Here is a 12,671-nt window from a genome sequence, read left to right as displayed (position 1 = left end):
ATTGATGGGGACGGCACAGTGAAAGAAGTTGTAAAACAGGCAGAAATGGAAGGACTTCGGCTCCAGCTGTGAGGAAGAATGAAGTCACCATAAAATATCATGTTCTGGTTCTGCCCCTTTTTACTGCCTGCACTGCCCCAGAAGCTGAGATATGAGGACCTGTTTGCAGGCCAGTAACGCTGTTTTCCTTCCTGCCAGAAAGATGGAGGAAACGCTCTGGTCACCGGTGACTTTTTCTTTGCAGGATTTGCAGAATGGGGTCTCCGAATGGATTTTAGGGTCACCTACAGCAGATCTGCAGAGTGAGGACCACATCAAACAGCCTCTCATATCTCAGCTTCCTGGACTCAATTTATGGGGCTGAATGCATGTGAGTGCTGTTCAACAAGGGGATCCTTCAGAGCTTGTGTAATCTATTGGTGACCCCTTATAAATGACAAAGCTCTAAATTCACTGACTTAGTAACAGATGATAGAAGTTCCCTTTCTTGCAGCCACCACTAGGGGGAGCTCCCCGCATACTGATAACTACATTGAACTCAATAATAACACTGTATGCAGTGAGCTCCCTCTAGTGGCAGCTACTAATAATTCAACCTCTATAAATAATCAAAAATTAATAAATAATATAAATACAATAATGTAGAAGTAAGAGACAAATAAAATATTTCTGATATCATTTAGGATTACTTTATATTTTGCAGGGGTAAGTGCTGTGAGGATGCATGGACAGACCGTGACAGACTACGTAACAGACAGACTAGGTTATGGTGACCACTGGATCCAAACTACTGTAGTGAAGGGCAGGGTAATTGATTGGGGGCTTTATGACAGATGGGGTGGATTATAATAGTGCTGCAATGTTATAACATGTACTGGGGGGAATGTGTCTGTAGATACAAGCGACATATAATAGTGATCATGGGGGGACAATGACTTCCTGTCACTCATCCCATTGAAAACATTGGAGCCAGAGGTTGCGCCCCCTACTGTTTCCTTACTGCATTTTGCAGGCAGCCGTACAATGCTCTTGCAGGGCCACATTCACATAGAGGTTTACCTGGCGCAGGCACTAACAATGGGGGCCTGGATCCCATCCTGGGAGGAAATCCTGTGGATGTCATTACAACAGTTCCCCCCCACAAAAGGTAATGTGCCGCAAAATGTCTGAATCTTCCTGTGTGCAAAAGCCCCCTGGTGCCCCCTGTAAATGACACCGCAAGGAAATGGAAACATTCTTATTTTAGATAAGGGGTTGAAAATTGACCCTGTTCACATTGCTAAGGGTTTGTAACACTGATGGTGGAGGTAGGACCAATCTGCCCCCACAGGCTCTGAGGGCAAATCCACATGGGACGTACACAGTGATTGCACCAGCAGAATAGTGAGTGCAGCTCTGGAGTATAATACAGGATGTAACTCAGGATCAGTAATGTAATGTATGTACACAGTGACTGCACCAGCAGAATAGTGAGTACAGCTCTGGGGTATAATACAGGATGTAACTCAGGATCAGTAATGTAATGTATGTACACAGTGACTGCACCAGCAGAATAGTGAGTGCAGCTCTGGGGTATAATACAGGATGTAACTCAGGATCAGTAATGTAATGTATGTACACAGTGACTGCACCAGCAGAATAGTGAGTGCAGCTCTGGGGTATAATACAGGATGTAACTCAGGATCAGTAATGTAATGTATGTACACAGTGACTGCACCAGCAGAATAGTGAGTGCAGCTCTGGGGTATAATACAGGATGTAACTCAGGATCAGTAATGTAATGTTATGTACACAGTGACTGCACCAGCAGAATAGTGAGTGCAGCTCTGGAGTATAATACAGGAGGTAACTCAGGATCAGTAATGTATGTACACAGTGATTGCACCAGCAGAATAGTGAGTGCAGCTCTGGGGTATAATACAGGATGTAACTCAGGATCAGTAATGTATGTGCACAGTGACTGCACCAGCAGAATAGTGAGTGCAGCTCTGGAGTATAATACAGGATGTAACTCAGGATCAGTAATGTAATGTATGTACACAGTGACTGCACCAGCAGCATAGTGAGTGCAGCTCTGGGGTATAATACAGGATGTAACTCAGGATCAGTAATGTAATGTATGTACACAGTGACTGCACCAGCAGAATAGTGAGTGCAGCTCTGGAGTATAAGGGTATGTTTCCACGGTCAGGAAACGCTGCTTGTTTGACGCTGCGCAGAGCTGCAGCGTCAAACAAGTAGCGTCCAGATGTTCCAGCATAGTGGAGGGGATTTTATGAAATCCCGTCTCCACTATGCGTGGAAACCCGCACGCGGCGGCCCTGCGACTACGGACATGCTGCGCGTCTTTTCAGATCGCAGCATGTCCGTACACCTTGCGGGGACGCAGCGTCCCCGCAAGGCATATACAGGGCGCTATGGGAGAGAGCGATCATCCCGGATGTGAAGAGTTAACACATCCGGCATGATCGCGTCCCAGAAAGGGGGCGGGGCTTAGCGCCGAGCGGCTTCGCCGCTGCGGCGATACCGCCGGCCGTCCTGAACGTGGAAACATACCCTTATACAGTATGTAACTCAGGATCAGTAATGTATGTACACAGTGACTGCACCAGCAGAATAGTGAGTGCAGCTCTGGAGTATAATACAGGAGGTAACTCAGGATCAGTAATGTAATGTATGTACACAGTGACTGCACCAGCAGAATAGTGAGTGCAGCTCTGGAGTATAATACAGGAGGTAACTCAGGATCTGTAATGTATGTACACAGTGACTGCACCAGCAGAATAGTGAGTGCCGCTCTGGAGTATAATACAGGATGTAACTCAGGATCAGTAATGTAATGTGTGTACACAGTGACTGCATCAGCAGAATAGTGAGTGCAGCTCTGGAGTATAATACAGGAGGTAACTCAGGATCAGTAATGTATGTACACAGTGATTGCACCAGCAGAATAGTGAGTGCAGCTCTGGGGTATAATACATGATGTAACTCAGGATCAGTAATGTATGTACACAGTGACTGCACCAGCAGAATAGTGAGTGCAGCTCTGGGGTATAATACAGGATGTAACTCAGGATCAGTAATGTAATGGATGTACACAGTGACTGCACCAGCAGAATAGTGAGTGCAGCTCTGGGGTATAATACAGGATGTAACTCTGGATCAGTAATGTAATGTATGTACACAGTGACTGCACCAGCAGAATAGTGAGTGCAGCTCTGGGGTATAATACAGGATGTAACTCAGGATCAGTAATGTAATGTATGTACACAGTGACTGCACCAGCAGAATAGTGAGTGCAGCTCTGGAGTATAATACAGTATGTAACTCAGGATCAGTAATGTATGTACACAGTGACTGCACCAGCAGAATAGTGAGTGCAGCTCTGGAGTATAATACAGGAGGTAACTCAGGATCAGTAATGTAATGTATGTACACAGTGACTGCACCAGCAGAATAGTGAGTGCAGCTCTGGAGTATAATACAGGAGGTAACTCAGGATCTGTAATGTATGTACACAGTGACTGCACCAGCAGAATAGTGAGTGCCGCTCTGGAGTATAATACAGGATGTAACTCAGGATCAGTAATGTAATGTGTGTACACAGTGACTGCACCAGCAGAATAGTGAGTGCAGCTCTGGAGTATAATACAGGAGGTAACTCAGGATCAGTAATGTATGTACACAGTGATTGCACCAGCAGAATAGTGAGTGCAGCTCTGGGGTATAATACATGATGTAACTCAGGATCAGTAATGTATGTACACAGTGACTGCACCAGCAGAATAGTGAGTGCAGCTCTGGGGTATAATACAGGATGTAACTCAGGATCAGTAATGTAATGGATGTACACAGTGACTGCACCAGCAGAATAGTGAGTGCAGCTCTGGGGTATAATACAGGATGTAACTCTGGATCAGTAATGTAATGTATGTACACAGTGACTGCACCAGCAGAATAGTGAGTGCAGCTCTGGGGTATAATACAGGATGTAACTCAGGATCAGTAATGTAATGTATGTACACAGTGACTGCACCAGCAGAATAGTGAGTGCAGCTCTGGAGCATAATACAGGATCAGTAATCTATAGTGACTTTATGCTTAGATTTATCTCTATGCTGTATACGGAGGGGTTTATGGGCCTCACCTATATTTTAGGCTTGTAGCTTGTGGGGTCTCTGGTGATCATGGAGAGTGGTGTGAGGGGCAGTCGGAGCTGTGTGACATGTGTGAGGCTGAGCTCTGCCCACTCCTCCTCTCCCCTCCTCTTGCTGATGGTGTTACAGCTGGAGAGGACGAGCAGGCTGCTGGTGCAGGAGACACTGGTTGTGTCGGATGAGACAGACGCGGTATATGCGAGCGCTGCACTGCGGACCCTCGTACAGTAGCTGTAGTGGCACTTGTGGGGTCACTGACAACATGTGATCTGCCACCGCCCTGAGCAGAAGACCCCCACACCCCGGGATCCTACAAGCAGACCCTGCACTGAAGCCTGGATACAACTTTCCCCACCAGCCGGACTCCTGCACTGAGCTGAAGCACTACCACTACTACTCCTCCTCCTACTACTCCTAAAGTGGGATTAATTGCTGCAGTTTGCTCCATTGAACCTGACAGCGGTAAGTCCTCTACTAAACGCTGATCTGACTGTATAGAGAAGTAGTGAGTGACTTTACTAGATGCAGCAGAGCTGAGTTTGCCATTACCATTCATTGAGCTCTTAAGTTTTTACATAGGACTGCAAGTAAAATCACTCCTTAACAAATTGCTATTTCTCTAATTTGGAGCATATTTTAATTAAAGCGACTGTAGCAAAACTAAAACTTTCAAGAGTTTCTGCAGCAGCTTCAGCACTTTAGACATCCTGATGATGTCAATCACATAACCTAGAGTCTACTAATGCATCTCAGGGGTTTCCTACAGGTGCACATGGACCAAAGAGCTTGCAATCAGCCCTCCCCCTTTATACAGGTGTTCATTATGTTGTATTTACATTAATTATTTACTCAAACAACAATGTTACATTTCTGTAAATATTTATCTTTGCATATTCTCATATTAGGGGAAAAAAACCTATACGGTTAAATCAAATGTATCAGTGCTGTGCCTTTAAGTTAACTCCCTCCTCACCTCCCCTTTTTGCAACCATAGTAGCTTTGGAGTTAATAATTTGGATTCCTCCCTTTGGTCATGCAGTGTGTACAGCTGTACTTGTAGGTGGCCTGACTCTCCAACTTTCCTGCTATCAGGCAGTGTGTGAAGTTCATTCTGGCTCCTAGTTTTAAAAAGCCCCTTGTATGGTAAAGTTATACATTGCAGGGAGGAGGTGCAGCAGCAGCAGCAGCAGCCAGCACACAGATAGCCCCCAGGGCCAGGCTATTGTTATGATGATAAGCTGATGTAGCAGAGCTGACTTTATCATTTATCTATTTGAGGTTACACCCCTCGAGTTTAGATTTTGTAAAAATAAAACCCTAATTTGCAGTCCCATGTAAAAATAACACTGTACATCTCATGTACAGCACCGTGGAATCAATGGTGCTTTATAAATAAATAACAAATTGACATTTTAATCAGACCCAGATGATGTCATTATACACTGTTTTACATGGGGCTGCATGATGAGATTGTCACTGAGGTTGCTCAATAAATAAATGACAAAGTCATCTCTGCTGCAACTCTAGGTGATATTTCAGTGTGCTATTTACATAGGACTGCAGATTACGATTATTTTTACTATTATATTTCAACTTGGCATGCAGCCCTAATGGCAGTCAGCTTTGCTAGCACTATAGGTGAAATTTCCGTGTGATGTTATTTTACATAGGACTGCAGGTCGCTACTATTACATACTCTGGATACTATTATACACTCAGGGCATGTGGCCCCAAGTAAATTATAACAAATTCCAAAATCATCTCTTTTGCAACTCTAACTGATATCTGAAGTGTGATATTTTACATAGGACTGCAGGTTACTACTATTATATACTCTGGTTATTATTATATACTTGGGATGTGACCACAAATGACAAACGATACCAAATTACAAAGTCATCTTTTACAACTCTAGCTGATATCTCAGTGTGTTACCTTACATAGGACTGCAGTGTAGGGTTACTCCTATCCTATCTTAATTCTGGAAATAGACAAATAGTAAGTTCTGATTAGCTGCTGTGAATATAGATGGTATCTGCATGTGTTATGCTATTTACATGGGACTGCAGATTAGGTTTACTACTCTGGTTACTACTGTGTAGTCACAATGTCAGCTCTGCTACATCTCTGTGATATCTTAATGTGGTTTTACTATACAGACCGGCAGATTAAGGTTTCTATTATTTCATCATAATTTGGGGGGCAAGTGACCCTAAATAAATGACACAATCGGCTCTGCTACGTCTGCAACCTGCCTGTCTGCACTGTGTGCCTCTTGTTCACACAAGTGCTTTTTTTCAGGCTGGTTTGGAGACTCGCCTGGAAAAGTGCTGAGAAAACTCTGAAAAGAGTGAACATATTAGTTTCTATGTATCGATGATTTGCTGTTCACACGTTCAGAACCTTGAGTGTCTTTTAACCGTCTCACGTTTTCGAAAGACGCCAGGCAGTTAAAAGAAGTGACCGAACCATTCTGCGGGCGTTTTCTGCTCCGAAGACGACCAGGTATATTTTTGACAGTTTTTGCTTCAAAAACCACTAGTAATTTCTTAATTGTTGCATTAAGTTAAAAAAAAAAAAAGTGTGGAAACCGCCAATAGAAAAGATGTCCCAAAACATTGGAAAATGCTCAAAGATCCCACCAAAAAGTCTAAAAAAAAAAAAAAAGACTTTGGAATCAACCATAAAACTCTAAAAGGAAGACACTAGAGTTTTACAATATGACAGAGAAAAAGAGCGTCTTCCATGTGAAGAACGTCTGATTTTGGCCCCCACTTGTGCGCGTACCTATATACATGGACTGAAAACCACGATTTGTTCCATTCCATACATAAAAGGTTGTAACATCACTAAAGTGCAAAAAGTTACAAAACTGTCACTCGCCCTGGAGATATTCCTGGAATTATATGCCAATGTACAGGGACTATTTTATGATTTTTTATTTTTTTTTTAATCCCTCCTTTGTGTAGAGTAGAGGGTAAATCATAGCAAAAACTTTAGTTACTCAACAAGTTGCTCAAGGTTCATGTAACAGTCTATAAAAATGGATACACTCATGGGCAAACAATGTATTTATATGACCCCCATATAGCAATATGCACAAATCTGCGCTGTCTTGGAAACCTCCAGCGAGACTCATGTGACAACAGTGGGCTTTTCTCATGATTTTCGATGACCGTGAAAAATAAGGATTCGAATTAAACCACTGTAATAAATGGAGAACTTGGAATGAGCGGAATGTTCAGTTTCCTATATACATTCCTCGCTATTGTCAACATTTCCATATTCTGCAAGAGAATAGAATTTGGTCTCTAATTGTGGCGGCATGATTGGAGTTAGTCGTGCAACTATTGGTGACCACTATATCAGATTGTACATGACCAGCAATGGGGTATACTGGTCTTGGGGCTGAGCGCTGGGACCCTCGCCGATCCAGAGAATGAGTTGCAGATATGGTTTCCAGTTAATCGTTTGCTCAGATTTCCCATTTTCCTGTTTTCGCTGTGCACTTGTCTTGGGTAAATATTTATATAACTGTGTGACAATATCTTTGCTGCAGGGTTCTGTCTTGTCTGCCATTGTGTAAACTTCCATTATTCCTTTCATCTCCACCCAACACTAAAATGTGACATTCTTGATAAAATACAATAACTTGGTATGGCAGAGCCCCTTCATGAGGCAGTAGCGTGACCACGGGGTCTGGTGTCATTATGGGTGTGATCAGAAAAGTGTAGACGAAGAAGGAAAAAACATTCCCCAATGACTGGGATATAAGATCTGGAGGCAGGAACCAGTACAGTTACAACCTAAAAGAATGCATGCCATAGAGACAGGAATCGGGATGGGCACAGACCAAGAGCGTGCCATAGAGACAGGAATCAGGATGGGCACAGACCAACAGCGTGCCATAGAGACAGGAATCGGGATGGGCACAGACCAAGAGCGTGCCATAGAGACAGGAATCGGGATGGGCACAGACCAAGAGCGTGTCATAGAGACAGGAATCGGGATGGGCACAGACCAAGAGCGTGCCATAGAGACAGGAATCGGGATGGGCACAGACCAAGAGCGTGCCATAGAGACAGGAATCGGGATGGGCACAGACCAAGAGCGTGCCATAGAGACAGGAATCGGGATGGGCACAGACCAAGAGCGTGCCATAGAGACAAGAATTGTGATGGGCACAGACCAAGAGCGTGTCATAGAGGCAGGAATCGGGATGGGCACAGATCAAGAGCGTGCCATAGAGACAGGAATCGGGATGGGCACAGACCAAGAGCGTGTCATAGAGGCAGGAATCGGGATGGGAACAGACCAAGAGCCTGCCATAGAGGCAGGAATCGGGATGGGCACAGACCAAGAGCGTGCCATAGAGACAGGAATCGGGATGGGCACAGACCAAGAGCGTGTCATAGAGGCAGGAATCGGGATGGGCACAGACCAAGAGCCTGCCATAGAGGCAGGAATCGGGATGGGCACAGACCAAGAGCGTGCCATAGAGACAGGAATCGGGATGGGCACAGACCAAGAGCGTGTCATAGAGGCAGGAATCGGGATGGGCACAGACCAAGAGCCTGCCATAGAGGCAGGAATCGGGATGGGCACAGACCAAGAGCGTGTCATAGAGGCAGGAATCGGGATGGGCACAGACCAAGAGACTGCCATAGAGACAGGAATAGGGATGGGCACAGACCAAGAGCGTGTCATAGAGGCAGGAATCGGGATGGGCACAGACCAAGAGCATGCCATAGAGGCAGGAATCGGGATGGGCACAGACCAAGAGCATGCCATAGAGACAGGAATCGGGATGGGCACAGACCAAGAGCCTGCCATAGAGGCAGGAATCGGGATGGGCACAGACCAAGAGCCTGCCATAGAGGCAGGAATCGGGATGGGCACAGACCAAGAGCCTGCCATAGAGACAGGAATCGGGATGGGCACAGACCAAGAGCCTGCCATAGAGGCAGGAATCGGGATGGGCACAGACCAAGAGCCTGCCATAGAGACAGGAATCGGGATGGGCACAGACCAAGAGCGTGCCATAGAGACAGGAATCGGGATGGGCACAGACCAAGAGCGTGCCATAGAGACAGGAATCGGGATGGGCACAGACCAAGAGCGTGTCATAGAGGCAGGAATCGGGATGGGCACAGACCAAGAGCCTGCCATAGAGGCAGGAATCGGGATGGGCACAGACCAAGAGCGTGTCATAGAGGCAGGAATCGGGATGGGCACAGACCAAGAGACTGCCATAGAGACAGGAATAGGGATGGGCACAGACCAAGAGCGTGTCATAGAGGCAGGAATCGGGATGGGCACAGACCAAGAGCATGCCATAGAGGCAGGAATCGGGATGGGCACAGACCAAGAGCATGCCATAGAGACAGGAATCGGGATGGGCACAGACCAAGAGCCTGCCATAGAGGCAGGAATCGGGATGGGCACAGACCAAGAGCCTGCCATAGAGGCAGGAATCGGGATGGGCACAGACCAAGAGCCTGCCATAGAGACGGGAATCGGGATGGGCACAGACCAAGAGCCTGCCATAGAGGCAGGAATCGGGATGGGCACAGACCAAGAGCCTGCCATAGAGACAGGAATCGGGATGGGCACAGACCAAGAGCGTGCCATAGAGACAGGAATCGGGATGGGCACAGACCAAGAGCGTGCCATAGAGACAGGAATCGGGATGGTAAAACCCAAAAGTATGCATAATACAGAGTCTGGTTTTGGGATGGGCACAACGAGGGGCTGACATATTATCAGTGCAACCTGTACGTCTGAATGGAGGCTGAAGAGGTTAGGGGGGCACTTTCAACTCCAAAGCAGCTGGAATTGTACATTATCAGTTATTGGACTGCAAAGGGCCCGTATATGGTTCTTGTATATGGGCCTCTTCCCTCTGTGTCTGACAGTGGGCACAATCCAGCAGCATGCATACCATAAAGGCAGGAACTAGGGTGGGCACAACCCGCGAGCATACGTGCCATAAAGGCAGCTCATCCTACTGCAGTCAGACTCCCGGGATGTGACATTCTTCACAAGTGCTACATTATTGACGGACATATCATTGGTGCTACCAGGGGCCCTACAGGTAAGAGGGCCCCATTTCCAAATTCAAAACTGGTGTGAATTTTTGATAAGCTATTGGACTGTAAAGGGCCCAATGTTCTTGCACAAGGGCCCCTTTCTGCCAGCTGTACAGAGCGGATGGTGGAAGTCACTCTTTCGTGTTGGTGCCCAAAATGCCCTTCTGTGTTGTGAATTTGGATTCTGGGCTCCCCCGGTGGCTACTGGTGGAATTGAACTTGTGACATCATCTTCCCTGTTCACCTGTTCTGATTAGATCTGGGTGTCGCTATATAACCTGGCTTCTCTGTTAGATGCTTGCCGGTCAACAATGTTATCAGAAGCCTCTCTGTGCTTGTTCCTGCTCCCAGACATCTACTAGATAAGTTGGACATTCGTCCATGTTTTGTTTTTGTATTTTGGTTCCAGTTCACAGCTGCAGTTTCGTTACTGTGTCTGGAAAGCTCTTGTTGATCAGGAATTGCCACTCTGGTATTATGAGTTAATGCCAGAGTCCTAAAGTAATTTCTGGATGTGTTTTGTTAGGGTTTTCTACTGACCATGAAAGTATGCTTTCTGTCTTCTGCTATCTAGAAAGCGGACCTCAAATTTGCTAAAACTATTTTCCTGCTGCGTTTGTTGTTTCATCTCATATCACCGCCAATATATGTGGGGGGCTTCTGTCTCCTTTTTTTTGGGCATTTCTCTAGAGGTGAGTCAGGTCTTATATTTCCCTCTGCTAGCATTATTTAGTTCTCCGGCCGGCGCTGGGCATATAGGGATAAAAAGTAGGACATGCTACCTGGCTACTTCTAGATGATGCGGTAGGTTTAGTTCATGGTCAGTATAGTTACATCTTCCAAGAGCTTGTTCCTATAGAGGCTTATGCTAGTTCTCTGGCCATGGAGATCATGACAGTTTGACCGGCCCACTAAAGGGTTAAAATCCTTGGCTGAGAAAGGAGAGAAATAAGAAGTCTGCTGAGAGTTTTTTTTTTTTTTTTTTTTTTTTTTTCTGTGCTCTTAATTGGATCACTTGCCAGTCTGTCTATGCTGCAGTCTTTCTTTTTTTTCTCTCTCCTTATAATCTTTGAATGGCTTTGTGTTCACCTGTTAATAATGGATCTTCAGAGTGTAACTGCAGGTTTGAATAATCTCACCACGAAAGTACAAAATTTGCAAGATTTTATTATTCATGCTCCGGTATCTGAGCCGAGAATTCCTTTGCCGGAATTCTTCTCAGGGAATAGATCTAGCTTTCAGAATTTTAGAAATAATTGTAAGCTATTTTTGTCCCTGAAATCTCGTTCTGCTGGAGACCCTGCACAGCAGGTTGGGATTGTGATTTCCTTGCTCCGCGGCGACCCTCAAGACTGGGCTTTTGCATTGGCACCAGGGGATCCTGCGTTGCGCAATGTGGATGCGTTTTTTTTGGCCTTGGGCTTGCTGTATGAGGAACCTCATTTGGAACTTCAGGCAGAAAAAACTTTGATGTCCCTATCGCAGGGGCAAGATGAAGCTGAAATTTACTGCCAAAGATTCCGTAAATGGTCTGTGCTTACTCAGTGGAATGAGTGTGCCTTGGCGGCTACTTTCAGAGAGGGTCTCTCTGATGCCATTAAGGATGTTATGGTGGGGTTCCCTGTGCCTGCGGGTCTGAATGAGTCCATGACAATGGCCATTCAGATCGATAGGCGTCTGCGGGAGCGCAAACCAGTGCACCATCTGGCGGTGTCCACTGAGAAGACGCCAGAAAGCATGCAGTGTGATAGAATTCTGTCCAGAAGCGAGCGGCAGAATTTTAGACGGAAAAATGGGTTGTGTTTCTATTGTGGGGATTCTACTCATGTTATATCAGCATGCTCTAAACGTACTAAAAAGCTTGATAAATCTGTTTCCATTGGCACTTTACAGTCTAAATTTATTTTGTCTGTGACCCTGATTTGCTCTTTGTCATCTATTACTACTGACGCCTATATCGACTCTGGCGCCGCTTTGAGTCTTATGGATTGGTCCTTTGCCAATCGTTGTGGGTATGATTTAGAGCCTTTGGAAACTCTTATTCCTCTGAAGGGGATTGACTCCACCCCATTGGCTAATAATAAACCACAATACTGGACACAAGTGACTATGTGTATTAATCCGGATCACCAGGAGACTATTCGTTTTCTAGTGCTGTATAATCTACATGAGGATTTGGTGCTGGGATTGCCATGGCTGCAGTCTCACAACCCAGTCCTTGACTGGAGAGCTATGTCTGTGTTGAGCTGGGGATGTAAGGGGACTCATGGGGATGTACCTTTGGTGTCCATTTCATCATCTATCCCCTCTGAAATCCCTGAGTTCCTGTCTGACTATCGTGACGTCTTTGAAGAACCCAAGCTTGGTTCACTACCTCCGCACCGTGAGTGCGATTGTGCTATAGATTTAATTCCGGGTAGTAAAT

The 12,671-nt window shown here is 45.7% G+C and overlaps 1 protein-coding gene across 1 annotated transcript in view; it reads left to right on the top strand.

The window, feature by feature from the left end:
* Positions 1-4,180: 4,180 nt before the first annotated feature.
* The window catches only part of TSPAN18 (tetraspanin 18), a 109,713-nt gene continuing 101,222 nt past the window's right edge, over positions 4,181-12,671 (top strand). The window contains exon 1 of the mRNA XM_077287070.1: positions 4,181-4,619. The gene's annotated coding sequence lies outside the window, so the exon portion shown is untranslated. The remainder of the gene's footprint in view (positions 4,620-12,671) is intronic.

Source organism: Ranitomeya variabilis, chromosome 2 (assembly GCF_051348905.1).
Source record: "Ranitomeya variabilis isolate aRanVar5 chromosome 2, aRanVar5.hap1, whole genome shotgun sequence".
Classification (NCBI taxonomy): Eukaryota; Metazoa; Chordata; class Amphibia; order Anura; family Dendrobatidae; genus Ranitomeya; species Ranitomeya variabilis.
Note: the sequence above shows the minus strand (reverse complement) of the source record. Positions and strands in the feature narration are given on the sequence as shown.